The following is a 19,454-nucleotide window of genomic DNA, read 5'->3' on the forward strand; positions in this document are numbered from 1 at the left end:
TTATTTTTTTCTCAATTGTAGCCACTTTTTCAAGCAGCTTGGACTGGGCAGCCTCGTGGGTGAGTGCCAGTTTCTCCAGCAGCTTGTGCCAGTGCAGCTGGGATTTTACACTGGATTGGCGCGAGTTGTTGAGAGCTGCGCCAGTCCGTTTTTGCATCAAACTCTCCTGAGGAGTTGGCCATCCCTGCCCTCGAAGCCGTTGGGAGCGCTCCTTTCCCTCTTGCTCCAGTTGGAGCCTCTCCTGGAAGCGAGCCAGATGCGCCTCTGCCGGATTTGGTCGCCTCTGTTGCCTAAATGGGTTGTAGTTGCTGCGCTGTTCCGAGGGATGTTGCCGTTGCTGGTTTGGCCTTCGGTCCGGATTTTTTTGGGCCATCCTTGACCTGTGATGGGGGGATTTTTGCTGATGCCTTGTCGAGTGGTAGCGCGGGTCCTTGTTGGGCCGTTGTTTAATAGAAGGGTGGGGGTAGGAGTCATTTCGTCATTTTGAAGGATAGTCCAGTAGTTGTTGTTGCTCGGCTCGTTTCGGTTCTGGGAGGGACCCACGTCCTTCTTTAGTGGGCGGTGACTCCGCTGACGCTCAGGCGGAGCAACCGGGCGGAGGGTATCCTGGGCCGCTCTTCTCTTCACCTCCTGGAAGACCCTACAACCCTTATAGGCACTTATGTGCCGACCCCCACAGTTGCAGCATCGAGGGGGTACATGTCTGGGCTTTTTGCAGGCTGTGGTGGGGTGCTGCCCTGCACACTTGAGCCCTTTTTGTGCCCATGTTTTTGGCAACGGTGGCATTGGGCCAATGCAAGGGCATTCGTAGGCGGACGGAAGGGCAAGGACAAGGACATTAGCGGGACCGGGGGCTTACGAAGGGGGACAATGGGAGGGGCCATCGCTGTAGGAGTTTTATTGTTGTTGTTCTTGTTGCTGCTGTTTCCATTATTTGGGGCCCCTTCCCTGGCCCCGTTTCCCTTTACCCTATTGGCCTCGGCTCTAGCTTCCACACGTTCCATGTAGAGCCGTTAGGCAAAAAGACTCTTGAAAACAGGAGTCTTTTCAGGCTTGTAATGGAAGGGGGAGGAAACATCCATCTGTGCAGGACCCTGTGGATTATGATTAGGCGTGGTGTGGACCGTAGCTTTAACATTAAAAACCACGGGGCCCATGTCTGCCGAGCTGGACTCGCTGGCTCTGAGCGGAGTTGGTTTTTTTAGGGACTGGTTTGCTTGATTGAGTCTTTGGAGCAAGTTTGGCGGATCTGGTGGGGGATAAATAATCGGGCTCCTGCTGCAAAATATGGCTGTATGTGGTTTTGGGGGCATTAAGTGTCTGGATTTGGGACACTGAATTAGATGCATCGGGGGGAGGGGGGTTTGCCTCGCTATCTTTGAGTTGTGAGAAAAAGTTTTTCAACAACTCATCAGATAGGATTTTTATAGGGGATTTGATGTTTTTTGTTGTGTTATTGTTTGGATGGGCCAGCTGGTCCAACTTGGGTGCAACATGTTCAATCTCCCGGTTGGCTCGTTTGATGTCGTTGGTTAACGCTGGAGAGGAAGACAACAGCCGTTTATTGTTTTTGTTTGTGGCTGTGTTTGAACCAACAGGTGGCTCACGATCAGCTGAAGGGCTTGTTGTTATTTTGGGCAAGGCGGAAGCTAAAGCCTTGGTTGCCAATTTCAGGACCCGTTGTCAGGGAAAAGGAAAGTGGGACATGGTGTGTGTGTGACTGTGAGTGTGCTTGGGTGCATTGTTTCGCGCCAATTTCAGTCCCCAAAGGCAAGGGAGAAGAAAGTGGTGCAGTATGTGTGTGTGACTGTGGGTGTGTTTGGGTGCATTGTTTCGCGCCAATTTCAGTCCCCAAAGGCAAGGGAGAAGAAAGTGGTGCAGTATGTGTGTGTGACTCTGAGTGTGTTTGGGTGCATTGCTTCGCGCCAATTTCAGTCCCCATAGGCATGGGAGAAGAAAGTGGTGCAGTATGTGTGTGTGACTGTGTTTGTGTGAGTGTATGGGGGTGTGTGCTTATTGGAACTGTTGTCTTATTACTTTTATCTCCTGCATTTGGCGGGCTCTTCGCCTTGGAAGAGGGGTCAACGGGGGGAGTCCTTGAATTAGCGTCACACACAATCACACAGGAATCATCTGATGATTGCAGGGAGGATCCTGGATGACGCCCCGAATAGGGGGAAGAAAGTTCAATTTTCTCAGTGGACTCACCACCATAAGGCCTGCAGATCATGGACATCTCGAAGGAGTCCAACGATGTAAATGGCTCGAAATTGTCCAGGTTGAAATTGTCCATCTCCTTTTGGATTTCTGTCCTTGTGTCCTCTATATCTCCTTTTTAAGTCTCTTTAAACAACTTCAAAAAAGGAAAGATTTGGCGGGCTGGTTTAAAGCCAGTCCGCACTGCTCCAGAGCCCAAGTGGTTGTGTTCAACAGGGAAGAGAAAAGTCTCCCGGAGTATTACCCAAAGGGCAACGTTTGTTCCGGGAGACTTTCCATGAAATTGGCGGGCTCCTGGAGAGAGCACTTTCTCCTGTTGTTGTTTTTGGGGTCGTCGGGCCTCAATTCGTCCCATGGTCGTCTTGGCACTTGGTATTTCCTTTGTTCCTGGTATTTTTCTTCACTTCCTCCAGGTGGCAACTACTATTACCAGGCGGGACTGGTTGGCAGCTCTCATTTCTGGTCATTTGCCCCAGGTGGCAACTCCGACCACCAGGCGGGGCAGGTTGGCAGCACTCATCGCAAAAATGGGTAAAAATAGGAAGAAATTTAAAAGTTTGTAAGTTTTTGCATTTCAGGGAGACATTTAGGACAACACATTGAGGGACGGCATTGTGGGACAGCGGATTTTGCCGGTTGGCGTGTTCAAGGGCGTCGTCTTTCTGGTGCATCGGGTCGTGTCGTCTTTGAGGGTAAGTTTTGTTTTGGTTTCTTCTTCTTATTAGTCTTCCAATTGTCAGTGTTTTTTCTTAAGCTAATCAGGTACGTTTGCAGGTGAATCCAGTGGAAGTCGTCAAGTGGATAAGGGTTATCACAGGTGAGTATCACAGATAGTTGATCAGTCGGCAGTCAGCGTCGTTAATAGGAAATTTTTGGATCAAAAACATGGAATGCTGTATTAAGAAGAAGACGTGGGATTATGTAAACATTGAAAACATGTAAACAATGTGGACTTTAAGACAAGATTCAAAACAGATATTTGGGACGACATTAAGAGGCAGGTACGCAGATGATCCTGGAGCAGGTGCCATCCTTTGGAAGTGCAATAGCTTCTTAGGCATCAATTCCCTTCAGGGGGGATATTTGGAGCGTATTAATATCAATTTTCCATCATTTCAGTTCCTCGGTGTCGGCAGCGTGGGATGGCAATTTCCAGGTAAATATATGTATGTGTTTTCCCATGATCCAATGTCTTATTTCAATTTGCCCTTTATTCCTCCAGGTTTTGCACGTTCGTGAGGGGTCAAAGAGAAGGTAAGTAGGCTAAATTTTGATTGGTTTTAGCGGCGTCAGAATTAATTTTATCTTTCTCTTTTCTTTCCAGGAACAATGTCCAGCAAGAATGGGCGCTCGTGGCTAGGATCATTTGGAGCAAGAGAAGCAGGAGGAAGGTCATCATTGGACAGGAGCTTTGAAGGAGGAGATATAATAAGATGAGTTCCAATAGCACTTTGATGTAGAACCCCTTGTAAGATTTTTGTTTCTTCTTTTCACGTTTCAGGTTGCCGACGCTCTAGGACATGGAACATCGTCAAGTTTAGTAGTGGATGGCCGAGCGAACTGTGGGTGGCCGATTCCAGAAATATCCCATTTTGTGGCCAGAGGAGAGAAGACACAGGTGAGTATGATGTCCTGAGACTGGCAGTCAGACAAATTTGTAATATATATTCCTCAAGCAGGAGCAGTGGCTGTGCGATCTTGTTTCTGTGTCTGACGATTTTGATCGCCCCTTCTATTGAAATGCACAGTTGCCGGGAGATTTGAGGCAGGATTATGGAAGTTACTCTCACGGACAAATCAACACATGAGGCAATTTATAGGATTCTTTGTGTGATGGAGCAAACAGTTTGAGCATTTATTGGAGCACCGTGGATATTATAGTGGGAGAGAATAAGATAAGTTCCATAGCATTCTGATGTAGGACCCCTTGTAAGATATTCGTTTCTTCTTTTCTCGTTTCAGGTTGCCTCCCCTCTATTGTAATGCAGCGTTGGAACACACACACACACCCACACACACACACCCACACACACACACCATACACCCACACCCCCCCGCAGAGCGCTATCGATCGCTCGCGCATGTGCCGGAGATGCGGCAAGGACGGGCACATGGCCAAAAACTGCGCGGAGGAACCCAAATGCGCGTTCTGCACCAACGCTGGGAAAGACGCGGGACACGTGGCCGGAAGTGGGAAGTGGCCGATGTTTAGGAGCGCCCTCTTAAATACAAGGAAAAAATGAGATGCAAGCAAATAAACCTCAACCACTGCGAGGCAGCACACTCGTTGCTAAGGCAGGCGGTAGTGGAAGGCGGAACACAGGTCGTCCTCATCTCGGAGCCGTATAGGAGCATCCCAGGAAACGGATGGCTCGCAAGCAGCTGCAAAGGAGCGGCCCTATGGTCGACGGAGACGGCCCCTCAGGACATTAGGACATCCTGCGAAGGCTTCGTCCGAGCCAGCATAAAGGGTGTTACCTTTTATAGCTGCTACGCCCCGCCGAGATGGGACATTCCGCGCTTCCAAAGGATGCTGAGGAGCCTAGTTTCGGACGCAAGAGGTAGATCGCCAGTGGTCATTGGAGGAGACTTTAATGCTTGGTCTCCGGAGTGGGGAAGCAGAGTAGCCAACGAAAGGGGCACCTGCCTCTTGGAGCACTTCGCGACCCTGGACGTGGTGCTTGCCAATCGAGGCCAAAAGTGGACCTTTAACAAAGCAGGGCGTGGGTCGATTATCGACATAACATTCATAAGCAGCGCACTAATAAGAAAGTGCGACTGGGAAGTCTGCGATTCTTTTACTTTCAGTGACCACCAAGCCATACACTTTACCCTTGGAGGGGTAAGTAGGAAATGGATTCCCAAGGTGACAGGACCGAAATGGAAGGACAAGTCCCTGGATCGAGAAGCATTCTCGGTAGCTCTCCAGACGCACGACTGGACCCAACCATCTTCTCCAGAGGAGTCAGCAAACGACCTATCGAGGTCTATAGCAGCTGCCTGCGACTGCGCCATGCCTACGAGGATACGGTGCAGAAGAAGAGCAGCGGTATACTGGTGGAATCAGGACATCCAGCGACTCAGGACTGTCTGCCTGCGAGCAAGGAGGCGATACCAAAGAGCAAGGACGGTAGAGGATCGGATCATTAAAATGGAGGAATTCAAGGCAGCCAAGAAGGCCCTGAAACTGGCAATAAAAGCCAGCAAGCGACAATGTTTTAGGAGGATCTGCGACGAGGCACAGGTGGACCCATGGGGGACTGCCTACAAAGTAGTCATGAAAAAAATGAAAGGGCAGGAATTCCTTAGGCCAACATGCCCCATTCTACTAAGGAAAATAGTAGAATCGCTGTTCCCAAAGCATCCGCCCAAGCGGGAAATTCTAATTGCCGGAGGCGCGGAGCCATTCACTCCAGTTTCGGAAGAGGAGGTCAGAAGCTACGCGAAGAAGATCGGCACTAGGAAGACCCCAGGGCCCGACGGGATCCCAAACGCCGCCCTAAAACAGGCAATGGAGGAAAAACCGGAGGTCTTCGCAGAGACCTTCAACAAGTGCCTCCAAAGCGGCACTTTTCCTAAAACTTGGAAGTTGCAAAATCTTATTTTGCTTCCGAAAGGGAACAAGCCGACTGATGACCCATCAGGATACAGGCCCATATGTCTCTTGGACACGGTAGGGAAAGTCCTCGAGATGACCATTGCCACTCGCATCTCGAAAATCATTGAGGAAAAAGGAGCGCTCTCTGGGAACCAATATGGATTCCGGAAGGCACGCTCTACGATTGACGCGATCAAGGCGGAGACCGACATGGCTGAAGCTGCCATCGCAGGATCAAGGTGGAGATGGGGTGATAAGGAGTACTGCGCGATGATAACATTAGACATCCGCAATGCCTTTAACTCGGCAAACTGGACACGCATCCACAGAGCCATATTCTTGGCAGGAACCCCGGTATACCTGCAGCGGATAATATCCAGCTACCTCTCAGACAGGACACTGCTCTACGAGACGGAGGAGGGAACGAAAAGGTACGAGGTGACAGCGGGTGTTCCACAAGGATCGGTTCTCGGACCGCTCCTATGGAACATCATGTACGATGAAGTTCTCAGGATTGAGCTTCCGGAGGGATGTAAGCTCATTGGTTTCGCGGACGATCTCGCCCTGATGGTGGTGGCCAAGGAAACCAAGGAAGTAGAGTCCAATGCGAACAATGCGATAATGCGAACAGTGCATATCGGCATGGATGGCGGACTCGGGACTTGACCTGGCGGCACACAAAACGGAGGCGGTCCTCTTCACAAGCAGGAAGAAGGTGGAACATATCACCATCCAAGTGGGCAACTGCCCAATAAGATCTAAGGACGCAATAAAGTATCTAGGAGTCATGCTGGACAACAGGCTGTCCTTCGGAGCTCACGTGGACTACGTGACCAAAAAATCATCTGGAATTCAAGGAGCACTATCTCGGATGTTGCCAAACATTGGAGGCCCAAAAGAAGGCAGGAGACGCCTTCTGGCCAGTGTCGTCACGTCGGTCCTACTGTATGCAGCACCGATATGGGCAGCATCAGTCAAAGGAAACCAAGGGCTTAAAAGGAAGCTAGGCGCACCATACCGGCTCGCAGCGCTACGAGTCATATCGGGCTTCAAGTCGATCTCGGAGGATGCAGCCCTCGTCTTGGCAGGAATGATCCCCATAGACATTCTGGCAACCGAAGCGGAGGAGATATATAAATCAACTCAACAAGAGGGAAGTACGGCACCCAGGGAGGCCATTAAGAGGTCCGCCCGGCAATGGTCATTATCGACTTGGCAGGAGAGGTGGGATTCAGCGACCAATGGAAGATGGACGCATAGGCTAATCCCCAATATACAGGAGTGGATCGGAAGAGACAAGGGCCAGGTGAGTTACCAACTTACCCAGTTTCTTTCAGGCCACGGGGGGTATAGAAAGTACCTCCACCGGATCGGGCACGAGGAAAGCCCAGAATGCCCTAACTGCTCAGGAGCAGACGAGGACCCAGAGCACATCCTCTATAGCTGCAGGAGGTACCGTGCAAGAGTAGGAGCTCTACCAGCTCCACAGCACCTAATAAAATATATGTGCAAATCAGAGGAGCAGTGGAACCGGGTTAGCCAGGTTATAGCTTATACACAGGGCGACTTAAGAAGACTAGAAAATGAACGTCGCTTAAGAGAGAATGCCTAGGTTAGGCAACCCTTCCCCGCGAAGTAATACCTTACAGTGGTTCCGCGGGGTCTGTAGTGTGTGCGGGGGTGGTTTTAGTACGTAGGCACCGGCTAGACACGCCGGTGAATCGTGCATACTATTGGTACGGGCCAATAGTATCTCAGGATAGATTTCCACCTCAATGGCGCAATCCAAAAAAAAAAAAAAAAAACCCACACCCCCCCTCCCCTCTGTTGGAATGCAGCGTTGGATTTTTGAGTGAGGACGTAGATGCCAGGCGATTAGAGGCAGGATTATGCAGATTGCTCTAACGGACGAGCAACTCATGAGGCAATTTGTGGGGTTCGTCGTCTGATGCAGCAAATATTTTGGACATCTATTGGAGCACCGTGGATACGGCATGTTGTCAGGAAATTGGGCGTCGTCGCAAGGGAGCATCAGGTCATCTCGTCGTCAAGGTAGGTTTGTTGTAATTTAGTCTTCTTCTTCCGATTGTCAATTAGCTTTGTTTATATTTAATCAGGTACATGTTTCATTCTTCCATGGGATGTCGTCAGGTATATAAAGTATCACAGGTGAGTATCACAGATGGTTGAGGCCCAGCAGACACCGTCGTTTAATGTCATTAATTCCTTTTCCTTTTTCCAGGTTTCCGGCGCTTAAGAGAAGGATCAATGTCGATGCTGTGATATAGGAGGAGGATCATCGTCGATGCTGGAATATGGGAGGTGTTTCTACGGAGGAGCCAGTGAGTAGTCACGGGTTAAGCTGCATCAGTTTGTGTTTTAGAGAGGCAGTCCCGGAGGGGCTAGCGTTAGGTCCCCAGGGAGAAAAATTGTGATCAGTCATGAGGTTCGGAGGAGGATCCTTCGCTGTTTAGCAGGTCGATGACAGGTGGTGGGAAGTATTTTTCCCCTGTTAGGATTATTTCGTCTGGAAGGACAAGTCGCCTGATAATAGGGGTTGACCTCGTACCATCCTAGCAGCCCTTTCGCGGGTAATTTCCCAATGGGTGAAAGATCTCCTAGTCCAGTTTATAGCCCTCTCACCTAGGCGGTCAATCCCTTTGGTGGAAAGGTTTGGGTGCACGTATTTGGTCCTGGATACATCGCTGTTGGAGCCTTCGTTCTCCTTCTTTATCTCAAGCCTAAGGAGAGTCGGGATAGTGCAGGATTTCGGTAAGACTCGCGTGTTTTGTCCGTTGCTGTCATTGTAGTGATCCAGGACTTGTTTGGTTAGTCTGGGTCTTTGTTTTTTTGTGCTGACGGGGGTAACTGGGTTAAGGCCAAGGTGTTGCGCTGCCGGATTTATATGCATTAATAGGGCGCCAGCGAGTCTAGCACTTTTTGCTGTATAAATCTCCTCAAGTGTTTTAATGCTGAAGGTACTGGCTAGGAGCTTGTTAGTGGTGTGCCTACCCGCTTCCAGTGATCGTCTTATAATGGCGTTTGTGGCAGATTGGACCTTCATCACTGCCGAGTCCGAGGCCAGCGATGCTCAGACCGGGATGGCATATTGCCAGATGGGGATAATAAGCTGTTTAATCAGCGTAGCCTTGGTGGGTTTGGGTAGGGGGCTGTGCGGACCAATTAGCCACTCAAGACTCTTTGCCCTAGCCCTCAGCCTTATGCAAAGGAGGGAAATGTGTAGGCTCATATTTATTTTCCTATCCAATATGACCCCAAGGTATTTGTATTTGTTAGCCTGAGGTATAATCTGTCCATTGAGGAGGAGTTTCGTCTGGTTGGTTTGGGTCATATTTTGTCCAGAAAAGAAGGAGACCTGGGCACATTTTTTAACATTAAAGGTCATGCGCCATTTGTTTGCCCATTCGGAGATGACGTTGAGGTATGCTTGCAGATGCTTCGCGTGTTCCTTTGGCTGTTTGTCCGACATAAGTACCGCTGTATCGTCTGCATATGTGGCTAGGAGGAGCTTGCTCGGGGTAAGAGTACAGTTCCTGGAGATAATGGGGACTGTATCTGGGAGTGGCATGTCAGAGGTGTAGATCGAGTAAAGGATTGGGCCGAGGATGCTCCCTTGGGGCACTCCAGCACTGATGGAACCAAGCCTGGATCTGATTCCACCAGTTCCTTTCACCTTGAAAGTCCTGTTTTGGAGGTAGCTGGTGAGGACTTTGTGTAGTTGTTTAGGGACAATCTTGGAAAGTTTTTGGAGAAGTCCCTCATGCCAAACCCTATCGAAAGCCTGCGAGAAGTCCAAGAAGATGGACGAGCAGTGTTCCTTTTCTTCAAATGCTCTCAGGATGTGTTGCGTGACCCTCAACACTTGCTGTTCCGAACTGTGTTCTGGGCGAAAGCCAAACTGGTGTTCTGGTATGGCTTCCGCAAAGTTCCTACACTTGAAAAGCTTGGAGAGAAGGAGGCGCTCAAACAGCTTTCCAAAGCCAGAGAGCAGACTTATGGGTCTGTAGGAGTCCGGGCAATGAGTTGGCTTCCCCGTCTTATGGATCATGGTGATGACAGCTAGTTTCCATTGATGAGGGAAATGGCCGAGACTTAGAACAGAGTTGTAAATATGCAATAGGTAGAGGACTGCCTTCTTTGGTAGTAATTTGATAAGGGCGTTTTGGATTTGGTCTTCCCCAGGGCTCTTCGCGGTCGCCAGAGCAGCAATCTGTGTTTGGAGCTCCTCCAGCCTGAAGAAAATCGTGGCCGAGGGGAGAGAAGGTAAGTGTGCATAGAAATCATTAAGATCATTTATTATAGCAATTCTTTCCTGTTCCAGAGTGGTCATTTTAGGGGAGAACCTATCCTCCAGATGTTTGACGAAGGCGTCCACTTTTTCTTTAGAGGAACGGGTCCATATGCAGTCGGAGGAAGCTGGCGAGTGTCCAGAGGACCTGGACTGTACTGGGATCTTGAGAGGATGGTCAGATTGGGGTTGACTTTTGATGTGCCTGGTAATTTTCCAGATCTTGGCCATGTTGTATCTATCTTCAGGGTCAAGATTGAGGAGCATGCGGTTTACCTGGGCTTGTTTTAGTCTTTTAATTGCTTTTTTAAACTTATTTCTTATTCTGGAAAACTTTGCTTTATTTTCAGGTGAGGGATCCTCTTTCATTTTGGAGAAACATGCTTGCAATAGCTGGAGAAGGATGCTGGCTGGTTTATCAAGCTTGGTCATGTGACGAGAAGGATGTTTGGTCGAATATCGGGAGGCGTTGTTTGCGGTGGGAGTGGCGTGTAAAGCAGCGCTCTCAATGTTTTTAAGTAAAATGCCAACGCAGTCATCAATATCCTCCCCACTGTTTATTTCAGTGTTTAAAAGAATGTATTTTTCCAGATGGTCTCTGAAGGCTTTGATTCTGTGAGATCCTCGTGGGAGGGGAGGAGGTCTTGGCGCAGCCTGTTCGACATCTGGACTGATTAAAGGAGTTTTGCCCAGTGCCGCATTGATGATGAGTGGGACATGGTCAGAGGACAATTCGGATACCGATGAGATGGAGACGTGGGTAGGGAGGAAACCCGAATACACGGCAAAATCTATTGCCGAGGGATTTGCCTTTTTGTTAAAGGGATAACAAGTGGCCTCTCCTGTAGCAAGTATGTTATATCTGTTTTTTGCTTGTACTGCTTCCGCTAACAATTTCCCTCTGTTGCAGCTACGAGTTGCAGCTACGAGCGTTTCCCCACATTTGGTTTTTTCGCATTCCAGTCCCCCGCAATGATGAACCTCAGTGATTGTGGATTACATAGTTGGTCGATCCCTTTGAGGAGGCGAGGAAAATCGTCGTTTTGCCATTTCACAGATGGGGGGCAATAGATGGAGGCAAGTATGACATTTTGGACGGCAATTGGGCAGATTTGTACCGCTTCTTCCTTTCTAGGTACAAGGACCGAATGGGCAAGGTCGCTACGGATTATTGTCGCAGCACCCCCTCTGCGCTGCGACACTGGATTCAAGGCAGTGTAAACCTTGTATCCAGGGATATGAAAGGTCCCTGTCCTAACTTCGCTGACGAGCAGCACGTCAATATCTCGTCCACTTAAGAACGCTGAGAGCTCGTCAATTTTGTTTTGGATGCCCCCAGCGTTCCAGGAGACAATCTTTAAAGTCTTAGGAGCTTTAAACATAGAGGCAGTCATTGGCGTCAAGGGTATTTTCTAGAATCGAGGCCATTTCGATTGTCTGAATGGAGCAGGATAAGTTGGCTAGAGAGTTATTGTTCGGTGAGGCCTCAGTTATGTCAAACATATTAGTGATTTTAATAAACAGAGTTGACAATTTATTGATTTTTTTCTATCCTTCAAAATGTAGCCACTTTTTCAAGCAGCTTGGACTGGGCAGCCTCCTGGGTGAGTGCCAGTTTCTCCAGCAGCTTGTGCCAGTGCAGCTGGGATTTTACACTGGATTGGCGCGAGTTTTTGAGAGCTGCGCCAGTCCGTTTTTGCATCAAACTCTCCTGAGGAGTTGGCCATCCCTGCCCTCGAAGCCGTTGGGAGCGCTCCTTTCCCTCTTGCTCCAGTTGGAGCCTCTCCTGGAAGCGAGCCAGATGCGCCTCTGCCGGATTTGGTCGCCTCTGTTGCCTGAATGGGTTGTAGTTGCTGCGCTGTTCCGAGGGATGTTGCCGTTGCTGGTTTGGCCTTCAGTCCGGATTTGTTTTGGCCATCCTTGACCTGTGGTAGGGGGATTTTTGCTGATGCCTTGTCGAGTGGTAGTGCGGGTCCTTGTTGGGCCGTTGTTTAATAGAAGGGTGGGGGGTAGGAGTCATTTCGTCATTTTGAAGGATAGTCCAGTAGTTGTTGTTGCTCGGCTCGTTTCGGTTCTGGGAGGGACCCACGTCCTTCTTTAGTGGGCGGTGACTCCGCTGACGCTCAGGCGGAGCAACCGGGCGGAGGGTATCCTGGGCCGCTCTTCTCTTCACCTCCTGGAAAACCCTACAACCCTTATAGGCACTTATGTGCCGACCCCCACAGTTGCAGCATCGAGGGGGTACACGTCTGGGCTTTTTGCAGGCTGTGGTGGGGTGCTGCCCTGCATACTTCATGCAGACGAAGGCTCGTCTGCATGAGCCCTTTTTGTGCCCATATTTTTGGCACCGGTGGCATTGGGCCAAAGCAAGGGCATTCGTAGGCGGTCGCAAGGGCAAGGACATTAGCGGGACCGGGGGCTTACGAAGGGGGACAATGGGAGGGGCCATCGCTGTAGGAGTTTTATTGTTGTTGTTCTTGTTGCTGCTGTTTCCATTAATTGGGGCCCTTTCCCTGGCCCCGTTTCCCTTTACCCTATTGGCCTCGGCTCTAGCTTCCACACGTTCCATGTAGAGCCGTTGGGCAAAAAGACTCTTGAAGACAGAAGTCTTTTCAGGCTTGTAATGGAAGGGGGAGGAAACATCCATCTGTGCAGGACCCTGTGGATTATGATTAGGCGTGGTGTGGACCGTAGCTTTAACATTAAAAACCACGGGGCTCATGTCTACCGAGCTGGACTCGCTGGATCTGAGCGGAGTTGGTTTTTTAGGGACTGGTTTGCTTGATTGAGTCTTTGGAGCAAGTTTGGCGGATCTGGTGGGGGATAAATAATCGGGCTCCTGCTGCAAAATATGGCTGTATGTGGTTTTGGGGGCATTAAGTATCTGGATTTGGGACACTGAATTAGATGCATCGGGGGGAGGGGGGTTTGCCTCGCTATCTTTGAGTTGTGAGAAAAAGTTTCTCAACAACTCATCAGATGGGATTTTTATAGGAGACTAGCTGACCCGGCAGACTTCGCACTGCCAGCTGTTGTTTTTTCTTCTTTTCTTAACAAAACTTCTTTTGTGACTTTTTCTTGAAACTTCTTTTGTGATAAAATTTAAAATTTTTCAAACTTAAAAATATTATCTGATACAGTAAGAACTGAAGATAGCTAAAGTAAAGTTTCGTGGAGCTGACCAAATAAATTAAAATACAGTACTAATTACAATTTGTGACTCTGAAATTTTTTCGCGATCGCGATTCACTTTTGTTTAATTTCGAAACGCGACATTAGATCCCCCAAAGCGCACGCGACGAATAATTTGATTGGATTTGAACTTTGTGGAGCGGGAAAAAATTTAAAATTGACCCTTTTTCGTTAGAAACACACCTAAATTGCTTTAAATTATAATCACATTGACTGATATAATATGATATAATATGATATGAGATAAATAATTATCATTTTTAATCCCAGAAACTAAAGAGCGTAAAGGAGCTGGTGGTGGGACCATTTGTGGCAATTTTATTTTGCCTTTAGCACAACATAATCCAGTAAATTCACCAGTGTACTTTAACGCCTTACAATATTTACAAAGTGTTTTCATTTCCGCAATTGTTACTGTTTTGTCGGCACAATAATCAATTGCCGGATCATAGTGGAATGCAGCTCGTTCAAGAATCACAGAAGCACTGCGTCTGCGGATTCGCTCATTTTCATTATGTCTAGCTTGCTGTTGTTGTGTTTGATGTACACGAACTCGTTGCATTCTAAGCTTATCTCCTACATTGTCACTCACTAAAGAACGCAATTCTGACACACAATACGACTATTTTCTTCTGTCTGTCTCTGGTCATCAGTGCGGCTAGCACGTGAGGTAGCTCTTCGCACATTTAATTGACTACGACGACCTAAGTCTTCTCCTCGGCATCGTAAATTGTAATTAATCAAATTGAGAAAATATCCCGCGAAATTTGAGAAGTAATAAAATTTCAAATAAAAATTTTTTTCAATTTTTTTCACAATTTTTCAGTGAACACAATATCGGTTTGTCACATAAAATTAACTGAGCAGAGAACAATGAGTAGCTGTCAAACAATGTATCACATACCGGCGCCTACTACTATTGTAGTCTCCATTTTGTTTAAAAAACGTTTGTATGGGAAATAGAAAAATGCTGTTTATAGATTTTCCCGGCAATCATTCCCGGTTGATCGTAGAAGGGTGAAAATTGAGGATTGTATGTATTTTTGTATGTTGTATCATAAAAAATGAGAAATTAAAAATTTTGTCTAAAAAATAAAAGTAAAAATTTAGGGGTGGACTACCCCTAACATTTAGGGGGCTGAAAAATAGATGTTGGCCGATTCTCATAGATACCAGATAAGCACAAAAAATTTCATCAACATCGGTCAAGCCGTTTCGGAGGAGTATGGCAACGAAAACTGTGACACGAGAATTTTATATATTAGATTGTAATTTTTTGTTTTGTTATTGTTTGCATGGGCCAGCTGGTCCAACTTGGGTGCAACATGTTCAATCTCCCGGTTGGCTCGCTTGATGTCGTTGGTTAACGTAGTTGGAGAGGAAGACAACAGCCGTTTATTGTTTTTGTTTGTGGCTGTGTCTGAACCAACAGGTGGCTCACGATCAGCTGAAGGGCTTGTTGTTATTTTGGGCAAAGCGGAAGCTAAAGCCTTGGTTGCTTGGATTTCAATGTTCGCGCCAATTTCAGGACCCGTTGTCAGGGAAAAGGAAAGTGGGACATGGTGTGTGTGTGACTGTGAGTGTGCTTGGGTGCATTGTTTCGCGCCAATTTCAGTCCCCATAGGCAAAGGAGAAGAAAGTGGTGCAGTATGTGTGTGTGACTGTGGGTGTGTTTGGGTGCATTGCTTCGCGCCAATTTCAGTCCCCATAGGCAAGGGAGAAGAAAGTGGTGCAGTATGTGTGTGTGACTGTGTTTGTGTGAGTGTATGGGGGTGTGTGCTTATTGGAACTGTTGTCTTATTACTTTTATCTCCTGCATTTGGCGGGCTCTTCGCCTTGGAAGAGGGGTCAACGGGGGGAGTCCTTGAATTAGCGTCACACAGGAATCATCTGATGATTGCAGGGAGGATCCTGGATGACGCCCCGAATAGGGGGAAGAAAGTTCAATTTTCTCTGTGGACTCACCACCATAAGGCCTGCAGATCATGGCCATCTCAAAGGAGTCCAACGAAGTAAAAGGCTCGATGTTGTCCAGGTTGAAATTGTCCATCTCCTTTTGGATTTCTGTCCTTGTGTCCTCCATATCTCCTTTTTAAGTCTCCTTTTAATTATTAAGTCACTTCAATTTGTTTTTATTTTTTTAATTTGTGTTTTGTTTTATTGTTTTTTGTTTAAAAGAATTTTGAAAATTTAACAAATAACTTGGCGTTTTATATTTTAGGTTTTACTTTAAACAAATTCAAAAAAGGAAAGATTTGGCGGGCTGGTTTAAAGCCAGTCCGCACTGCTCCAGGGCCCAAGTGGTTGTGTTCAACAGGGAAGAGAAAAGTCTCCCGGAGTATTACCCAAAGGTCAACGTTTGTTCCGGGAGACTTTTCATGAAATTGGCGGGCTCCTGGAGAGAGCACTTTCTCCTGTTGTTGTTTTTGGGGTCGTCGGGCCTCAATTCGTCCCATGGTCGTCTTGGCACTTGGTATTTCCTTTGTTCCTGGTATTTTTCTTCACTTCCTCCAGGTGGCAACTCCTATTGCCAGGCGGGACCGGTTGGCAGCTCTCATTTCTGGTCATTTGCCCCAGGTGGCAGCTCCGACCACCAGGCAGGGCAGGTTGGCAGCACTCATCGCAGAAATGGGTAAATATAGGAAGAAATTTAAAAGTTTGTAAGTTTTTGCATTTCAGGGAGACATTTAGGACAACACATTGAGGGACGGCATTGTGGGACAGCGGATTTTGCCGGTTGGCGTGTTCAAGGGCGTCGTCTTTCTGGTGCACCGGGTCGTGTCGTCTTTGAGGGTAAGTTTTGTTTTGGTTTCTTCTTCTTATTAGTCTTCCAATTGTCAGTGTTTTTTCTTAAGCTAATCAGGTACGTTTGCAGGTGAATCCAGTGGAAGTCGTCAAGTGGATAAGGGTTATCACAGGTGAGTATCACAGATAGTTGATCAGTGGGCAGTCAGCGTCGTTAATAGGAAATTTTTGGATCAAATCATGGAATGCTGTATTAAGAAGAAGACGTGGGATTATGTAAACATTGAAAACATGTAGACAATGTGGACTTCAAGACAAGATTCAAAACAGATATTTGGGACGACATGAGGCAGGTACGCAGATGATCCTGGATCAGGTGCCATCCTTGGAAGTGCAATAGCTTCTCAGGCATCAATTCCCTTCAGTGGGGATATTTGGAGCGTATTAATTTCAATTTTCCTTTATCATTTCAGTTCCTCAGTGTCGGCAGCGTGGGATGGCAATTTCCAGGTAAATATATGTATGTGTTTTCCCATGATCCAAGGTCTTATTTCAAGTTGCCCTTTATTCCTCCAGGTTTTGCACGTTCGTGAAGGGTCAAAGAAAAGGTAAGTAGGCTAAATTTTGATTGGTTTTAGCGGCGTCAGAATTAATTTTATATTTCTCTTCTCTTTCCAGGAACAATGTACAGCAAGAATGGGCGCTCGTGGCTAGGATCATTTGGAGCAAAAGAAGCAGGAGCAAGGTCATCATTGGACAGGAGCTTTGAAGGAGGAGATATAATAAGATGAGTTCGAATAGCACTTTGATGTAGAACCCCTTGTAAGATTTTTGTTTCTTCTTTTCACGTTTCAGGTTGCCGACGCTCTAGGACATGGAACATCGTCAAGTTTAGTAGTGGATGGCCGAGCGAACTGTGGGTGGCCGGTTCCAGAAGTATCCCATTTTGTAGCCAGAGGAGAGAAGGCACAGGTGAGTATGATGTCCTGAGACTGGCAGTCAGACAAATTTGTAATATATATTCCTCAAGCAGGAGCAGTGGCTGTGCGATCTTGTTTCTGTGTCTGACGATTTTGATCGCCCCCTCTATTGAAATGCACAGTTGCCGGGAGATTTGAGGCAGGATTATTGAAGTTACTCTCACGGTCAAATCAACACATGAGGCAATTTATAGGATTCTTTGTGTGATGGAGCAAACAGTTTGAGCATTTATTGGAGCACCGTGCATATTATAGTGGGAGGGAATAAGATAAGTTCCATAGCATTCTGATGTAGGACCCCTTGTAAGATATTCGTTTCTTCTTTTCTCGTTTCAGGTTGCCTCCCCTCTATTGTAATGCAGCGTTGGAACACACACACACACCCACACACGCACACCATACACCCACACCCCCCCTCCCCTCTGTTGGAATGCAGCGTTGGATTTTTGAGTGAGGACGTAGATGCCAGGCGATTAGAGGCAGGATTATGCAGATTACTCTCACGGACGAGCAACTCATGAGGCAATTTGTGGGGTTCGTCGTCTGATGCAGCAAATATTTTGGACATCTATTGGAGCACCGTGGATACGGCATGTTGTCAGGAAATTGGGCGTCGTCGCAAGGGAGCATCAGGTCATCCGTCGTTAAGGTAGGTTTGTTGTAATTTAGTCTTCTTCTTCCGATTGTCAATTAGCTTTGTTTATATTTAATCAGGTACATGTTTCATTCTTCCATGGGATGTCGTCAGGTATATAAAGTATCACAGGTGAGTATCACAGATGGTTGAGGCCCAGCAGACACCGTCGTTTAATGTCATTAATTCCTTTTCCTTTTTCCAGGTTTCCGGCGCTTAGGAGGAGGATCAATGTCGATGCTGTGATATAGGAGAAGGATCATCGTCGATGCTGGAATATGGGAGGAGTTTCTACGGAGGAGCCAGTGAGTAGTCACGGGTTAAGCTGCATCAGTTTGTGTTTTGGAGAGGCAGTCCCGGAGGGGCTAGCGTTAGGTCTCCAGGGAGAAAAATTGTGATCAGTCATGAGGTTCGGAGGAGGATCCTTCGCTGTTTAGCAGGTCGATGACAGGTGGTGGGAAGGATTTTTCCCCTGTTAGGATTATTTCGTCTGGAAGACGAGAAGTCCAAAAAGATGGCCGAGCAGTGTTCCTTTTCTTCAAATGCTCTCAGGATGTGTTGCGTGACCCTCAACACTTGCTGTTCCGAACTGTGTTCTGGGCGAAAGCCAAACTGGTGTTCTGGTATGGCTTCCGCAAAGTTCTCACACTTGAAAAGCTTGGAGAGAAGGAGGCGCTCAAACAGCTTTCCAAAGCCGGTGAGGAGACTTATGGGCCTGTAGGAGTCCGGGCAATGATTTGGCTTCCCCGTCTTATGGATCATGGTGATGACAGCTAGTTTCCATTGATGGGGGAAATGGCCGAGTCTTAGAACAGAGTTGTAAATATGCAATAGGTAGAGGACTGCCTTCTTTGGTAGTAATTTGATAAGGGCGTTTTGGATTTGGTCTTCCCCAGGGCTCTTCGCGGTCGCCAGAGCAGCAATTTGTGTTTGGAGCTCCTCCAGCCTGAAGAAAATCGGGGCCGAGGGGGGAGAAGGTGAGTGTGCATAGAAATCATTAAGATCATTTATTATAGCAATTCTTTCCTCTTCCAGAGTGGTCATTTTGGGGGAGAACCTATCCTCCAGGTGTTTGACGAAGGCGACCGCCTTTTCTTTAGAGGAACGGGTCCATATGTGGTCGGAGGAAGCTGGCGAGTGTCCAGAGGACCTGGACTGTACTGGGATCTTGAGAGGATGGTCAGATTGGGGTTGACTTTTGATGTGCCTGGTAATTTTCCAAATCTTGGCCATGTTGTATCTATCTTCAGGGTCAAGATTGAGGAGCATGCGGTTTACCTGGGCTTGTTTTAGTCTTTTAATTGCTTTTTTAAACTTGTTTCTTATTCTGGAAAACTTTGCTTTATTATCAGGTGAGGGATCCTCTTTCATTTTGAAGAAACGTGCTTGCAATAGCTGAAGAAGGATGCTGGCTGGTTTATCAAGCTTTGTCATGTGACGAGAAGGATGTTTGGTCGAATATCGGGAGGCGTTGTTTGCGGTGGGAGTGGCGTGTAAAGCAGCGCTCTCAATGTTTTTAAGTAAAATGCCAACGCAGTCATCAATATCCTCCCCACTGTTTATTTCAGTGTTTAAAAGAATGTATTTTTCCAGATGGTCCCTGAAGGCTTTGATTCTGTGAGATCCTCGTGGGAGGGTAGGAGGTCTTGGCGCAGCCTGTTCGACATCTGGACTGATTAAAGGATTTTTGCCCAGTGCCGCATTGATGATGAGTGGGACATGGTCAGAGGACAATTAGGATACCGATGAGATGGAGATGTGGGTAGGGAGGAAACCCCA

The 19,454-nt window shown here is 47.5% G+C and overlaps 1 long non-coding RNA gene across 2 annotated transcripts; it reads left to right on the forward strand.

Annotated features, from left to right (window-relative positions):
• The first annotated feature begins 17,753 nt into the window (after positions 1–17,753).
• LOC123257842 lies at positions 17,754–19,311 on the forward strand. 2 transcript variants are annotated; one of them, XR_006507915.1, is made up of 4 exons: positions 17,754–17,807; positions 17,881–17,980; positions 19,028–19,195; positions 19,254–19,278. It is a non-coding gene; the product is annotated as an uncharacterized LOC123257842 (long non-coding RNA). The 2 variants fall into 2 exon arrangements; XR_006507914.1 differs by having other exon boundaries at positions 17,762–17,807; positions 19,269–19,311.
• Positions 19,312–19,454: the final 143 nt, after the last annotated feature.

The sequence above is a fragment of the Drosophila ananassae genome, assembly GCF_017639315.1.
Source record: "Drosophila ananassae strain 14024-0371.13 chromosome 4 unlocalized genomic scaffold, ASM1763931v2 tig00000071, whole genome shotgun sequence".
NCBI classification, from domain to species: Eukaryota; Metazoa; Arthropoda; class Insecta; order Diptera; family Drosophilidae; genus Drosophila; species Drosophila ananassae.